Here is a 17,858-nt window from a genome sequence, read left to right as displayed (position 1 = left end):
TGCACACTTTTGGATGCATCACTTGCAAAAGGATATTGATGCACAGGGGAGGTTTGAAGAAGGTCAAAAAATATTTTTCTAAGATTTAGGGTTCTAAGTCATAAGTCTTGAAGAGTTGAACTTGCTTCACCACAGAACGAGTGTATGTAATCTAAATCTTTAAAATATTGAGAGATATCCATAATATACAGCTCCTTTGACTTCAACTGCAAAAACAGAACCCAAGGTCAGACATTTAATATTAAACTGATTACAAATGTGATTGTGATACATTATCATTGTTGTCCTTCACATCTTCTGCAACAATCTTCAACCGCACTACACTCCTCCACAACTCTCCTCTGTTGTCAGCATTAGTGCCTGTCCTGATGTTAGCCAACATTGCCATCGTTATCTGGAAAAACTCAGCAGGTCTGGCAGCATCGGCGGAGAAGAAAAGAGTTGACGTTTTGAGTCCTCATGACCCTTCAACAGAACTAGGTGAATCCAAGGAAGGGGTGAAATATAAGCTGGTTTAAGGTGTGTGTGTGTTGGGGGGGGGGTCGGTGGTTGGATGGGGGGAGATAAGTGGAGGGGGGTGGTGTGGTTGTAGGGACAAACAAGCAGTGATAGAAGCAGATCATCAAAAGATGTCACAGACAACAGAACAAAAGAACACATAGGTGTTAAAGTTGGTGATATTATCTAAACGAATGTGCTAATTAAGAATGGGTGGTAGAGCACTCAAGGTATAGCTCTAGTGGGGGTGGGGGGAGCATAAAAGATTTAAAAATATTTAAAAATAATGGAAATAGGTGGGAAAAGAAAAATCTATATAATTTATTGGAAAAAACAAAAGGAAGAGGGAAGAAACAGAAAGGGGGTGGGGATGGAGGAGGGAACTCAAGACCTAAAGTTGTTGAATTCAATATTCAGTCCGGAAGGCTGTAAAGTGCCTAGTCGGAAGATGAGGTGTTGTTCCTCCAGTTTGCGTTGGGCTTCACTGGAACAATGCAGCAAGCCAAGGACAGAATGTGGGCAAGAGAGCAGGGTGGAGTGTTAAAATGGCAAGCGACAGGGAGGTCTGGGTCATTCCTGCGGACAGACCGCAGGTGTTCTGCAAAGTGGTCGCCCAGTTTACGTTTGGTCTCTCCAATGTAGAGGAGACCGCATTGGGAGCAACAAATGCAGTAGACTAATTTGGGGGAAATGCAAGTGAAATGCTGCTTCACTTGAAAGGAGTGTTTGGGCCCTTGGACGGTGAGGAGAGAGGAAGTGAAGGGGCAGGTGTTACATCTTTTGCGTGGGCATGGGGTGGTGCCATAGGAGGGGGTTGAGGAGTAGGGGTTGATGGAGGAGTGGACCAGGGTGTCCCGGAGGGAACGATCCCTACGGAATGCCGACAGGGCGGGGGGTGAAGGGAAGATGTGTTTGGTGGTGGCATCATGCTGGAGTTGGCGGAAATGGTGGAGGATGATCCTTTGAATGCAGAGGCTGGTGGGGTGATAAGTGAGGACAAGGGGGACCCTATCATGTTTCTGGGAAGGAGGAGAAGGCGTGAGGGCGAATGCGCGGGAGATGGGCCGGACATGGTTGAGGGCCCTGTCAACGACCGTGGGTGGAAAACCTCGGTTAAGGAAGAAGGAAGACATGTCAAAGCAACTGTTTTTGAAGGTAGCATCATCGAAACAGATGCGACGGAGGTGAAGGAACTGAGAGAATGGGATGGAGTCCTTACAGGAAGCAGGGTGTGAGGAGCTGTAGTCGAGGTAGCTGTGGGAGTCGGTAGGTTTGTAATGGATATTGGTGGACAGTCTATCACCAGAGATTGAGACAGAGAGGTCAAGGAAGGGAAGGGAAGTATCAGAGATGGACCACGTGAAAATGATGGAGGGGTGGAGATTGGAAGCAAAATTAATAAATTTTTCCAAGTCCCGACGAGAGCATGAAGCAGCACCGAAGTAATCATCAATGTACCGGAGAAAGAATTGTGGAAGGGGGCCGGAGTAGGACTGGAACAAGGAATGTTCTACATACCCCATAAAGAGACAGGCATAGCTGGGGCCCATGCGGGTACCCATAGCCACATCTTTTATTTGGAGGAAGTGAGAGGAGTTGAAGGAGAAATTGTTCAGTGTGAGAATTTTTTAAAATCTTTTATGCTCCCCCCACCCCCACTAGAGCTATACCTTGAGTGCCTTACCATCCATTCTTAATTAGCACATTCGTTTAGATAATATCACCAACTTTAACACCTATGTGTTCTTTTGTTCTGTTGTCTGACATCTTTTGATGATCTGCTTCTATCACTGCTTGTTTGTCCCTACAACCACACCACCCCCCTCCACTTCTCTCCCCCACACCCAAAACCAACCCCCCCCCACCCACAGACACACACACCTTAAACCAGCTTATATTTCACCCCTTCCTTGGATTCACCTAGTTCAGTTGAAGGGTCATGAGGACTCAAAACGTCAACTCTTTTCTTCTCCACCGATGCTGCCAGACCTGCTGAGTTTTTTCCAGGTAATTCTGTTTTTGTTTTGGATTTCCAGCATCCGCAGTTTTTTTTTTGTTTTTGTTTTTGCCATCGTTATCTTCTCCTCACATCTCAGCCCAGGAGACAAGTTCCATGTGTCCAACCATAAGTCAGTGCTTGGGATAAAGGAAAACCAATTTTCATTGTTCCACATAGATGGCATGCCTTCAACTGGGCCCCAAACTCTGGAATGTTCTCTCTAAACCTCTCCACCTCCCCTTAAAACCTACTTTTTTCAATAAGCTTTTGGTCCCCTTTTCTAATATCACTTTAAATGGCTCAATGTCAAATTGTGTTTTATAACACTCCTGTGGAGTGCCTTGAGACATTTTACTACATTAAAGCACTATAGAAATGCAAGTTATTTAATGAGCATCTGTGTACCTAGAGATAAAAACAAAAAACTGTGGATGCTGGAAATCCAAAACAAAAACGGAATTACCTGGAAGAACTCAGCAGGTCTGGCAGCATCGGCGGAGAAGAACAGAGTTGACGTTTCGAGTCCTCATGACCCTTCAACTGTTGAAGCACTGCATGGCCTTTACTTCCCCCTTCAAGTGGGGCAGCATTTAATGCTCAACCTTTGACATTTTAATTTTGTACCAAGATTGGTGTTCTGGATATCTTCCTGTGATAAATGCAGCTTTAAGCTTAAGATAGCAGGGGACAAACAAGGCTTGCTATCTTCTCCAGTTAATTAACAAACAGATAATGAAAGGACCGTGGGTGTGATATCCTGACTAAAACATCCTATTCATTCAAAAGTAGCTTCATTCAAGTAAGCTACAAATATACAGTATTTGTTCCCAAGACTTTGTTCTATTTTTGCACTTATTGTGTCTATAGTTAATGTTTATTTTCAGTGAAAGGCAGTCACATAAAATAATGCAATGCAAGTGAGCAATCTGCATCAAGTTAATTAATTTACAGCTTCTGCTAAATTGCTTTGTGTTTTTCTTCTGTTGTTATCCATTTCATTCATATTACCCACTTTAATTAGTCATATTCCCTCATTTAATAGGAAGAGGGGGGCAATCTGGATGTACATTTCCACCCAGATGGTTCCAGTGCAAGTCTATAAATCACCCCTCAGGAAATGTACCTTTTTCTCCCCTTAGAAGACAAGACATTCCGATTATCATGCAGCATTCCTTCAAACAGCATGTCCTAGAACTGGAAAAACTTGGCTAATGAGGGACAGTAATCTTCATAGACAACTAATGTGAGGAGCTGAGCTGAAACTCTCTGCACATGATTCCTGCATCCTGGCACTTCAACTATATGATTGCTGTATTTATGTCTCTCCCATCACTAATCAAGATTAGCTTTTCAGTTTTCTTTATTTTACCATTAATACGTTATATGGGTTAAACGTTAACTGTAGAATGTAGAAAGTAAGTGAATTGCTTCAGAATACTGAAGAAGACTTTGGAGCTGCATATTAGATGCAGCTTTGACTGAAATGTTTTAGGCCTTTAGGATGTTCTATAAAGCACCAACTTAAAACAGTCTATAATGTGCTTAGGTTTATTAATGGTGATTTTGAGGTATGCAATTAAACAAAAAAAAGACTTGCATTAACATAGCCCCTTTCATAACCACAGAAGGTCCCAAAATGCTTTATAGCCAATGAACTACTTTTGAAATGTAGAAATTGTAGTAATGTCAGAAACGTAGCAGCCAACTTTTGAGCACATTAAGCTCCTGCAACAGTAATGTGATAATGACCGGATAATCTGTTTTGCTGATGTTGATTGTCCTCAGTTTCATAGAATCATAAAATTGTTACAGCACAGAAGAAGGCCATTTGGCCCAATGAGTCAATGCTACCTCTCCTAAAGAACAATTCACATACTCCCACCCTCCCGCCCTGTCCCCACATCCCTGCACACTCTTCCTTTTCAGGTATTCAGAAAATGGAGAAAAGTTGATGGCACAGAAGGATGCCATTCTGCCCATAGTGTCTGCACCAGCCAAAAAATGAGCCCCTAAGTCCAATCCCATTTTCTAGCACTTGGTCCATAGCCCTGGAGGTTATGGGACTTCAGGTGCATATCCAGACACCTTTTAAATAAGTTGAGGGTTTCTACCCATACTACCCTTTCTGGCAGTGACTTCCAGACCCCTACCGAACTCCGGGTGAAAAAGATTCCTCATCTCTCCTCTAATCCTTCTACCAATCACTTTAAATCTATGTCTCCTAGTCATTGACCTCTCTGCTAAAGGAAATAGGTCCTTCCCATCCATCCTATCCAGGCCCCTCACAACCTTGTACACATCAATCAAATCTCCCCTCAGCATCCTCTGTTCCAAGGAAAACAATCCAGCCTATCCAATCTTCCCTCACAGCTGCAATTTTTCAGTCCTGGCAATGTCCTTGTAAATCTCCTCTGTACTCTCTCTAATGCAATTACATCCTTTCTGTAATGAGGTGACCAGAACTGCATGCTGCACTGAAGCTGTGGCCTAACTAATGTTTTGTGCAGTTCCAGCATAACCTCCCTGCTCTTATATTCTATGCCTCGGCTAATAAAGGAAAGGATTCATATGCCTCCTTAGCCACCTTATCAGCCTATCCTGCTAGCTTCAGAGATCTGCAGACATTCACTCCAAGTTTCCTCACTTCCTCTATACCTCTCATTATCCTCCCATTTATTTGTATCCCTTTGCCTTGTTTGACCTCCTCAAATGCGTCACCTCACACCTCTGGGTTGAATTCCATTTGCTGCTTTTATGTCCATTCTTATCAGTCCATGATATCTTCCTGCAGTCTACAATTTCCTATCAAACACACGCCCAATTTTTGTGTCATCTCCAAACCTCTTTTTCATGCTCCCTACATTTAAGTCCAAATCATTAATATATACCACAAAAAGCAGAGGACCTAGTACAGAGCCCTGCACAACCCCACTGGAAATAGCCTTCCACTCACAAACACATGTGTCAATCATTACCCTTTGTTTCCTACCACTGAGCCAATTTTGTATCCAGATTGCTACACTACCCTGGATCCCCCAGGATTTTTTTAACCAGTCTGCCTTGTGGGGCTGTTATGGAATTTATTTTCCAGGCAACTTTTCTTGGTGGAAACATTGAACTTTATTTACAAGACAGCAGCAGCAACTACATGTGTGCATCCAACTCCATGACTAAAGAAGAACTCTCTCCCTAGAGATACCCCGTGCTGCTAACTCATTGGTTTACACAGGTCATGTGATCTTACAATGCAGGATTATTCTTAAAGCTAGAGTCCTGCGTGTATCAAAACTATGATTACAACCTTGTCAAAAGCCTTGCTAAAATCCATGTGGACCACATCAACTACACTACCCTCGTCAATCCTCCTTGATACCTGCACAAAAAAATTCAATCAAGTTGGTCAGACATGATCTTCCCTTAACAACTCCATGCTGACTGTCCTTGATTAATCTGTATCTTTCCAAGTGACAGTTTATCCTGTCTCTCAGAATTGATTCCAATAATTTGCCCACTACCGACATTAGACAGGCTGACCTGTAATTATTCAGTCTATCACTCGCTCCATTTTTAAACAAAGGTACAACATCAGCAGTCCTACAATCCTCCAGCAATACACCTGCATCCAGTAAGGATTGGAAAATGATGGTCAGACCATCTGCTATTTCCTCCTTTGCTTTCTTTTAACAGCCTGGAGTACATTTCGTCCAGCCCTGTTTATTGCATTCAATATTTCACACTCCTCCTTAGCTACGATATTTTCATTGTCCCCCTCTTTTGTGAAGACAGGCACAAAGTATTCATTAAGAACCATACCCATACCTTCTGCCTCTGCACATAGGTTACTTCTTTGATCTTTTATGGGCCCTACTCTTTCCTTAGTTATCCTCTTATTCTTAATGTATTGATAAAACATCTTTTGGTTCCCCTTGATTTTACCTGTCAATATTCTTTCATGTCCTTCCTTTGCTTTCCTAATTTCCTTTTTGATTTCACCCCTGTACTTGCTATACTCTTCTTGGCTTTCTGTAGTATTGTGTTCTCGGTGTCTGACATAGCTTTCCTTTTCTGACTTATCTTACCCTGTATGCTCCTTGACACCCAGGGGGCCCTAGATTTGGCCGCACCCCACCCCCACCTTTTTTTGTGAGAACATGTTTACTCTGAACCCCTTGAATCTCCCCTTTAAAGACATGCTCCTCAGACCATTAAATGGCTTTCTGTGATCGGCAGGGATGTTTTCCCTGCCAAGTCATCAGGTGGTGGGGCAGGAAACCCCAACATCCAAAAAGTCCTGCCCAAAACTGTTTCTTTATTGAAAAGATGCAATAACAAAGTTTTCCTATTGACAAATCAGAGTCATGGCGAATATACCAGTTTAAAACCTCCATACACACATGAAGTTATCACATTAATCAGTGTGATTGATTCATTATGATGAACCTTACTACTAATTATCTCAAACATCAGAGTAGTTGTCTGTATCAAACACAAGGATCACAAGCGATTTTCTCAATTTACCAATTTTGTCAAAGCTTCAACTGTCGGAAGATGATTTCAGTGAAATTCCCAATAGCACATTGTCAAGTTAAACATAATATTATTTAAAAAAAGGGAAACAATATAGGGCTTCCCCCAGGCAGTGAATTGCTCATTTCAGACAAATTGCCAAGCTCAGTACTGCTAAAAGATGAAGTATTAGATCAGAGGAAAAAAGGAAAGAAAGAACTAACTTGGGAGCTGCATCTTTCAACATGCACCAGATATTCCATATCTAATGGGTCAGCTTAGACGAAGAATTGCTGTGAAGTAGAACCAATGATTCATAAGCCCAAAAAGCCTGCAAGAATGTGAGAAGAATATTATACTGTGTTGGCATCCGACCTAACTGGTGACAGCAAGGACCCATTTGCACAAAGGTTAAAAATTGATAAGAAGGTGCTTCTGAAAGAAGGCCAGAGTTAATGGGAGGAGGTGGACTCTGCACCGTACTGTCTAACTAATGGCAAGGCAACAAATGTGGGTGATGTCCATGCCAAATTTCTAAAATCTACTCTAACAAAGAGGGGTGGAGAAACCGCCAATGATCCTGGGGAATAGTACCAGCAGCCATTAAAACACCTTAGAGCTTTCCTTCTGAAGTTACAGGAAGAGATCCTGTTTGAGACATGTTTGGCTTTGGTATTCCACAGCACCTTTGTAGTTTCTAACAAAAAGAAATGGCATTCTAGTGAACTGAAACATACCAAGCAACATTAAAAGAAAAAAGACTTGCACTTATATAAGTGTCTTTCATGAGCTTGTGACATCTAAAGTTGCTTTGCAGCCAATGAAATTCATCTGAAATGTAGCCAATGTTATCATGTAGATCATGCGGCAACCAATTTGCATGAAGCAAGATCACACAAATAGCAAAAAGGTATTGAACACTTAATTTGCTTTCAGGCAATAAATATTGGACTGGACACCAGGGGGAACTCCCCTGCTCTTATTCAAATAATGCCATAGGATCCACCTGAAAGGGCAAACAGGTTCTCGGGTCTCATCCGAAAGATAGCGCCTCTGACGATACAGTACTGTAGGAGTGCTGCACTGGAGTATCAGCCTAGATTTTATGCTCCACTGTGACTCAGCTCACAATCTTCTGTCTCAAAGGCAAGTGCGCTACCCACTGAGCTGTAGATGACATTTTTTTCTATTCATTCGCGGGACGTGGGCTTCGCTGGCTGGGCCAGCATTTATTGCCCATCCCTAGTTGCCCTTGAGAAGGTGGTGGTGAGCTGCCTTCTTGAACCGCTGCAGTTCATGTGATGTAGGCACATCCACAGTGCTGTTAGGAAGGGAGTTCCAGGGTTTTGACCCAACAACAGTAAAGGAATGGTGATATATTTCCAAGTTAGGATGGTGAATGACTTGGAGGGGAACTTCTAGGTGGCAGTGTTCCATCTATCTGCTGCCCTTGTCCTTCTAGATGGTAGTGATCATGGGTTTGGAAGGTGCTGTCTAAGGAGCCTTGGTGAATTCCTGCAGTGCATCTTGTAGATGGTTCACACTGCAGCTACTGTGCGTCGGTGGTGGAGGGAGTGAATGTTTGTGGATATGGTGCCAATCATGTGGGCTGCTTTGTCCTGGATGGTATCAAGCTTCTTGAATATTGTGGGAGCTGCACTCATCCAGGCAAGTGGAGAGTATTCCATCACCCTCCTGACTTGTGCCTTGTAGATGGTGGACAGGCTTTGGGAAGTTAGGAGGTGAGTTACTCGTCGCAGGATTCCTAGCCTCTGACCTGCTCTTGTAGCCACTGTATTTATATGGCTAGTCCAGTTCATTTTACATCTATAATATCAGTACCCTTAAGGTGGTTCTGTCAGTTGTCATGGATTTATATTTGATCTGATGGAAGCCTGTGAGGCAATCAGAAAGGAACAGGCTGGAATTTGAAATTGTGAGCAATGTATTGGACACATTATTCCCTCATTCAACACTACAAAGTGTTTTAAAGCTCAGGAGAGATCTTCGTTATGATCAATTTGCAAATTGCTTTTAATTTATTGATTTATGCAGTCCTCATGAAGGAGTTAGGAGTTATTAACAGGCCAAATTTTAAATTTTATTTGGTATAGATACCCTGGGCTAATGTTGATGTAAGGACAAACGGGAGATTCACCAGAGCCCCCAGCACGTCCCACCCAACCAAACAGGACTGAAACATCATCATCTACTGTCACTATTCCTATTGACTAATGATATGTTGGATGGCATTGTGAGAGATGAACTTACTGGATGCTGTCTTTGGCCTGCACATAGTCATTTGGGACAATGAAGATTAAATTGGCCCAGGTTCTGCTGTTAGTGGTGAAGGACCAGCTTTTGCCATCCACCTCAAAAAATTTAGTGGAATTTTACGGCACTCCCCAACCCACCTGGGATTGGGCTGGCAGGCAGAGCTGGTCAGGGAAAGGCAGTGGGTGGGGGTGAGGGGCTGTGAAGTCAGTGCCTTAGCAGTAGTCTGTGCCAGTCAGCTATCCGCCTCTGCTGGTATTTTACCTGGCAGGGGCAGGGGAGGCGTCAGGCAGCCTACCTTTGGGCAAATTGAGGCCCTTAAGTGGCCAATTAATGATCCACATCACCTGACAAAGCTGGCTGCTTTTTTGCAGGCTGAGGGGAGTCCCTCCTGTTCGGACACCCTGGGGAGGATTTTTCCCTCGTTGAGCGGGCTCAGCGGGAGCAGTGGGGAAGCCAACCACTGCCCACGATCGGGGGCCGGACCGCAATTTCATGCTGGCGGGCCAATTAAGGCCAATTCAGCACTGCCTGTATTGGGGAGGAGGGAGGCGAGCACAAACTTCGCACATGCCCCTCATGTGACTCTGTAACATGAGCAGGGACATGTTATTCATTAGAGTTTAAAATTTGCATTTATTTTTATTTGCTGTTGGAAACCTCATCCAGCCCATGGATGAGGTTTCCTAAAAGAGGCAAAGGCCGCTTGGCCTTTCCCCCTGCCCACCAACCGTAAGGTTGAACGGGCAGTGAAAAGTTTCTTTCAATTAGCTTTTCAATGGCCTTAATAGGCCTTTTAATTGTCAACGGGCACTCTGCCGACTCTGGTGCATGCCCGCCAGTCAGAATATCACATATCATTTTCCGCTCAGTCGGGTTGGGCGTGCACTCGCCCACTGAGCTAAAACTTCTCCCCCCTGTGTCTAATGGAGGCCCACCCAAAGCAATCTCCACGCTGAGTGTTCCCCTCCACCCTGCCCGGCCAAACCTACCCCCCTTGCCGGTGCCTGCCAGTCTGGTCCCAGCAAAACCCCGGACTTACTTGTGTCTCTGGTTCCATGGCTCCTCTTTGATGGGAATGCCAGTAATTCCAGCAGTGCTCATTGCTCCCAGTGGTGCTGCTGGGGCAGGAGAGCTGTCAGCCATTTGATTGGTCAGCAGCTCTCAAAGGAGGGACTTCTTCCCAGATGGGGGTGCAAGTCTCACCCTGAGCAAAGTGACAGCCCAACAGCTGTTAAATCACTGCGGGGCTCGCTCCTGACTTTCCAGCCAGGACGGGGCCACTGCATCAGTATAAACCTCCAACCTTTGTGGGCTTGCCTACAGAAAACTCCAGTCATCTGGCATCTGTTTTAATGCGGCACTTTCTATTGCAGTCTGTGACATCGGTGAACGGGGAAAGTAACTGTGAGACTCTAAAACAAAACTGAAGAATTTTCAATGAGCCATGCAGAATCTAATCCAGGAAGTAAACAGGAAACATAAACTACATTGCAGTCTAAGGGTCTGGTGCATATTAGGTTAATGTGGGACTGTGTCCAGTACTGCTCACACAGTGGTGTAAGAGAACATAAGGCTTGCACCTAGGGGTCAGTCTAGTGTTAGACAGAGTCCTGTGCATAAGTAAGCATGGAGACAGTTCCTAGCTTGAACCCTTTACTCTATATACATACATAATCTTGTGGTTAATAAATGCATGCAATAAACCTACTTAAGACTTCAAAAATTTCATTAGGACCTACTAAACGGCATCTGACACCCTATAACATACATCATGTACAGGAAGCTAAATAAAGATTTGAAACTATGATGAGATTAAGGGAGATTGAAGAGACAAACAGAATTTCTTTTTTCTAAATTAGCAACATGGATTTTCTTCTGAAAAAATAAGTCTCCATATTTGTAAAATTAATTTTTCAGAGCTAAAGAGGCTGTTCAACAATAATCATCACTTAATTTGCCATTAGAAATTCACTCCTAAAGAAACTAGCCCTAACTTTTTCAACTGCTCCAAGTTCATGCCATTACAATGATTTCAGTGCCCAGTCTATCATCAAAGTTGCAACAGTACAGGGTATCTCTGACAGCAACCTCCGGATTTCCATGTTTAAATGTGCACGTGTGGATGCCAGAAGTTACTATCTGATTTATCCTGTAATAATGGCGAGTGCTGATAGCTTCGTTGTTATTTACAGCAAATTCCAGGCCATTGCTTTCATCAGTGACAGCAAAGTTCCAATCCACATTAACATAGGAACTCAAGGAAGTCAGTTAGCTCCTCAAACCTACTCTATTTGTGGCATTATGCTTATGGCTTAGATGTTCTTTGGTATGGTTCAGAATTCAACATGCAACAACAGGGCATCCTCTATCCACGTCGAAGATGCAGAATCATACTGTGAGCTGGATGTGTGGCAAAGCATTTGAAGACCGGACAACATTGGCTGATAGTTAGCTTAAAACATTCTGTATTTCCATTTTATTTATCAACATAAGGTGACCCTAACAGCAGTCCACTTTATAGCCTACAATGTCAATCACATGCTAGTCTAGGTGAGTTTGATGTAAAAAAGTGTGTTCTATTGTATTTCAACCGCATAATGCCACTTGTGTAATTTCCATTTCCATCCACTGTATCTTTAAAGCTTCTCAACAATTATCAATGTCAGTTTGGAGTCCGTCAAGGTCACTCAACTCTAGAACTCACTGAAGCCTTGGTCCAAACATGGACAAAAGAGATGAATTCCAGGGGTGAGATGAGAGTGACCACTGTTAACATCCAAGCAGCTCACCATCATTGTCTTAAGGATAATTAGGGGTAGTAAATAAATGCTGACCTTGCCAATGACTCTCATATCCCAGGGATGAGTAAAAAAAAAATCAAGGCAGCATTTGATCAAGTGTGACATCAAGGAACTCTAGCAAAGTTGATGTCAATGGAAATCAAGGAGAAAACTCTTCACTAACTGGAATCATGCCTAATACAAAGGAAGATGGCTGTGATTGTTGAAGGCCAACATCTCACTCCCAGGACATCACTGCGGGAGTTCCTCAGGGTAGTGATATGAGCCCAGCCATCTTCAGCTGCTTCATCAATGGCCTTCCCCCATCATAAAAAGATCAAAAGTGGGGATGTTCACTGATGATTGCACAGATTGCATAGTTCCATTCACAATTCCTCAGACAATGAAGCATTCTGTGCCCACATGCAGCAAGATCTAGACAACATTCAGGCTAATGTTGATAAGTGGCAAGTAACATCAGTGCGACACAAGTGTTAGGCAATGACCATTTCCAACATGGGAGAATCTATCTACCTCTCCTTAATATTCAACAGCATGGCCATCACTGATTCCTCCAGCATCAACATTATGCAGCTCACCATTGACCAGAAACATAACTGGATTAGTCATGCATATACTGTCCCAGAAGGAAGAAAGAGTTCAGACCAGTAGTCTTATTTCCCAGTTTTTAACTGGTGTCCCATTTTAAGGTATAGAAGATCAGTTTGGACCAGTATTCTTACTTCCCAGTTTTTAACAGTTTTTTCCTTCTGGGGTGGCTACAAGAGAAGGTCAGAGACTAGGAATTCCAGTAACTCACCTCTAGACTGCCAAAACCTTTCCATGATCCATAGTGCGCAAGTCAGGAGTTTGATGGAATACTTGCCCGGTGAGTGCAGTTCCAACAACAGTAAAGAAGCTGGACACTAACCAGGACAAAGCAGCCCACTTTATTGGCACCTCATCCACCACCTTAAACATTCACTCACTCATCACAGGCAGACCATGTCTGCAATGTGTGCAACCTACAAAATGCATTCCAGCAACAAACCAAAGGCTTCTATGACAGGATTTCCCAAACCCACAGTTCTACCACAAAGAAGGACAAGGTAACAAGCACATGGGAAAACCAACACCTATAAGTTCCACTCCAAGTCACAACCATCCTAACTTGGAAATATATCACCATTCCTTCATCGTCACCAGGTAAAAATCCTGGAACTTCTTCCCTGCTAGCAATGAGGTAGTACCTTTATCACACAGACTGCAGTGAACATAAAAATTAGAGCAGGAATAGACTATATGGCCATTAAGTCTGCTCCGCCATTCAATACAATCATGGCTGAAGTTAAGCTTCAGCACGTCTTGTGCACCTGCTCCCTGTATCCCTGGATTCCCTGAGAGACCTAAATGTCTCTCTCAGTCTTAAATATATTCAACACTGGAGCATCCGCAACCCCCTGGGTTAGAGAATTCCAAAGTTTCACAACCCTCTGAGTGAAAAAATTTCTCCTCAACTCAGACCTAAATGCTTGTCCCCTTAAGTTGAGATTATAGCCCCATATTCTAGATTCCCTAGCCAGGGGATATAACCTCTCAAAGTCCAGCCTGTCGAGCCCCTCCAGAATTTTTTATGTTCCAATGAGGTCACCTCTCATTTTTCTAAACTCCAGAGAATGTAGACTCAATTTACTCAGCCCCTCATCATAGGACAACTCTCTCATTCCAGGATCAACCTAGTGAACCTTTGCTGTACTGCCTCCAATGTAAGTATATCCTTCCTTAAATATGAAGACCGAAAATGCATACAGTGATCTAGATGTGGGCTCACCAAAGCACTGTACAGCTGTGGCAAAATTTCCTTATTCTTATACACTGATCTCCTTCCCAATAAAGGCCAACATGCCATTTGCCTTCTTAATTGCTTGCTGCACCTGCATACTAACTTTCCATGTTTCAAGTACACCCAAGTCCTCTAAACTTCAACATTTAGGAGTTTCACATCTTTTAAAAAATATTCTGCTTTTCTAGTCTTACGACCCAAGTGAGTAACCTCACAAGTCCCCATATTATAGCCCATCTGCCACCTCATTGTCCAGTGACTTAAGTTGTCTTTATCTCTTTGCAGTACCTTTGTGTCCTCCTCACAGCCTGCAGTCCCACCTAGCTTTGTATCATTAGCAAACTTAGATACATTACTCAGTCTCTGCCTCAAAGCATAGATTGTAAATATCTGGGGTCCCAGCACTGATTTTTGCAGCACTCTACTAGTTACAGTGGTTCAAGAAGGTAATTCACCACCATCTTCACAAGGGCAATACACGATGAGCAATAAATGCTGGCATTACCAGCAATGCCCACATCCCACGAATGAATAAATAAAAATAAAATTAATTAAATTGTGTATCAAAAACTAAGAGAGACTGGCAACCTTCAACAGCACTGAGACTATCCAAACTTCTTTCAATTCCAATACTACATTGTCAAGAAAAAGAAAGTGCCTGGAAATTATTTCTCTCTCTCTTCAGGTATCAAGTCCTAAGAGGGCATTGGCAACCATGGACTTTATACACGGTTCTTCTTGGCAAGATGCCATTGCCTTCTGCAGGTTCTGGCCGACCAGAAGACTCTCCTGTTCTCACCGCCTACCATAAGTATATTAGAAAGATTTTCAAGTTGATAATCAACCTGTTTGGCCAAGTTATGAAAACATCTTCCTTAGCTGTCAATTCCCAGAGTGGGACTTGAACCAGAGCTTCTGGCTCAGATGTAGGGACACTATCTGTTACAACTCAAGTCCTCCTGGGAATGATGTACCTCAATTTAAAACAATCACTGGCTTGGACCTCTCAACTGCAATCAACCTCAATGCAATAACTCATGTCAACAGCAAACCTCTAGCATCTTGCCCAAGTGTCCAATGTTTCATCGGTAAGCCTTGAACATTAGCATTAATAGATTTTTCAATTTTAGGGTGGAAACTGCAGATAGCCTTACATCTGCCTCTTGTGCACCATCCGCACAAAGTCACTTTCTATTAGGATAGTAATGAGGGTTAAAAATCTTAGCCAATTCCTTTCACTCCCAAAACCTGGAAAACCTAAGCCAGCTCTATTATCCTTATTGGTGCCCAATTGCAATCAGTTAACTCAGGTAAAGATCAGATTTGGTCCTGGTGCACATGGCTTAACGTAGTGGTGCCTGTTGACTTATACTGTAACTAACAAGTAGCTACAGAGTGCAAATATGCCCAAGACCTAGCTTATCTTGCAGCTCTGTCTGGTTGTAAAATTGAATCTGCCCTTAACCAAATACCTTGTGAATGCACAGAGCTTCACTCTATTGCTGGCTATTGTTCTACGTTAAGAGAGCTGGTATCAGCAACTCATCTGATTATTTGTAATAATAAAACATTTCTGAGGTTTATTTTCAAAAGTGCTCACATGTTTGAGAACAATGCTTAGTAAACAATCAAAATAAGTTTGGCAACTGGAGTTGCTAGACAAACGTTGTTAGGCAAAGTTTGGATCAAAGTTTATCATCAAGAGCAAAAGAATTAAATTCTGCTCGATCATTTATCATTTTAATTGCTGGAATATTCAGTTATCAGATTCTATATTGTGAAATTTAAAAAATAGAATCCACTTTCAGGAATTTATTTAAAAGCACGGAGAATTACAGAAATTGGATTTTACAAACAAAAGACGAAGGACTTTAACTTTAACAGATCAAAGAGTCATAGAATGGTTACCACGTGGAAGGATCTGTTTGGTCTGTCAAACCCACGCCAGCTCTCTATAAGTGCAATTCAGTTAGTCCCACTCTCCTGCACTTTGTAATCTTGCAAATTTCTTCAGGTGCTTATCCAATACCCGTTTGAAAGCCACAATTGAATCTGCCTCCACCAGACCTTCAGGCAGTGCATTCCAGATCCTAACCATTCGCTGTGCAATATATGTTTACTCATGTTACCTTTAGTTCTTTTGCTGATCACTTACAATAGGGCCTTCTGGTTCTCAATCCCATCAATCATTGCACAGCATATCTACTATCCCAAATACATTGGGTCCAACTCTTTCCTCCACCCCTCACCTCTGATTTTTAACCCTTTGCATTTCTTTTCGTGAAGGCACGGCTAATTGCTGGGGCAGTGGAGGGAGGGAAGGGAATGTTAATGAGAGAGTGAGATGGGAGAAGGAGTAATTGAGGGAGAGAGTTTCCATTTAATAAAGGAAACAAGACCTTGAGGGGAGATCAGATACTCTGTAAAACCCTATGAGCAAAGTGGAAATGGGGACATCAGTGAACTGGCCACTTCTTAGTCTCAGGATATATTTCCAGTGTACAGGCGGTACTATGGCTATTTCAGTCTACATGCTAACTGGGTTCTCTTCATTTCTCAAAATGTACAACAGGCGAGCTCAGCAACATCTCTCAACATTCAGACATTTCAAGGCGGCTTCTTGTTTCCCAACACCTTTTTCCCACCACGGTCCCCTCCCCACCCCACCCTACAAGGGCCATCTGTCACTTGTTCATGTTGTTCTTTCCAGCCTGCTTATCCTTGTCTTGCTATTACCACATTCTGCTTTCTGACCTTAATGCCACCATCAGCCCCTCCTTTAGCCAGTATCACTACCATTAACACCCCTTTGTCCTTTTGTACATGATATCTTTGATAATCTCTCCTTTGCCCCCACCTATCGCTGGCCTTCTATCCAGCTTCACCTGCTCCACCCCCCTTAAACAGCATAAATTTCATCACATTTTTACTTCTGTTTAGCTCTGAAGAAGTCATATGGACTTGAAACATTAACTCTGTCTTTCTCTCCACAGATGCTGCTAGACCTGCTGAGTTTTTCCAGCATTTTCTGTTTTTGCTTCTCGATTCTGTTGTGCATTATAAAGCAAGTAACACATTTTACACGTTTTCTTGGGAGTGTAGAGGTAAGGTGGTCATGACACAGTTGCAAACTTTTCAACAATACTTTTCCATTTGAGACTTATTCAAACAAACCTTTGACAAAAAGGGGGGAGATTTCACAAGTCTGAACTCTTCAGAAAACACTCATTAGAGTGGATATATGGTATTGACAAATACAGATGAGGAAGAACATTTGTGCATTCACCCAGAAAAGCTAGTAATTCCCCTTCACAGCAATAAAAATCTGTTAAAATGCTTCATCACCTTGTGAGGTCACCACAATGCTGGTTGATCACCTTCATATCAACCATCTGATTTTACAGCCAGGCTCTCCTGACATCAACCCTCCCCATTTATCCAGGCTGGGGACTAGCACATACACACAGGCTTGCCTGCACCAGTGATTAAGTTCGTTTGTAAGGAACAAGTCTGAGAGTGGGATTTGAACTCAGGGTCTTTCAGTATAGAAGTAGGAATGCTACCTACTGAGCTACTCCAGCTTCCTTGTTAAAATGCTTCATCACTTCAAAGGGAAAATACATTTGAGAACAAATAAAGCTTCTGTTCATAATTGGGAACAATATCTAGCTTTGTTCCATTGTAAGGTGAAGAATCAATAGTTTTATATTATAACAGGTAGTGATTGGCAGTAAATTTTAAGGCTTCTGCTCTTCAAACTAATTGTATGTATTGTGTAAAACTGATTCATTACTGTATAATATTCTAGAATACCGTAATGAGAGAATATTCCATGTTAAGGCAATACATGTTTCTAACATTGAAGAATCAATGGCCTCAGCAGAATTATTTCTGATGATAATCCCATTCACAATTCAGGTCCCGGGGTTCCTCAATGCCAATCATCTTTTACTAA

The sequence above is a fragment of the Carcharodon carcharias genome, chromosome 7, assembly GCF_017639515.1.
Source record: "Carcharodon carcharias isolate sCarCar2 chromosome 7, sCarCar2.pri, whole genome shotgun sequence".
Lineage (NCBI taxonomy): Eukaryota > Metazoa > Chordata > Chondrichthyes > Lamniformes > Lamnidae > Carcharodon > Carcharodon carcharias.
This window is presented reverse-complemented; position numbering follows the sequence as displayed.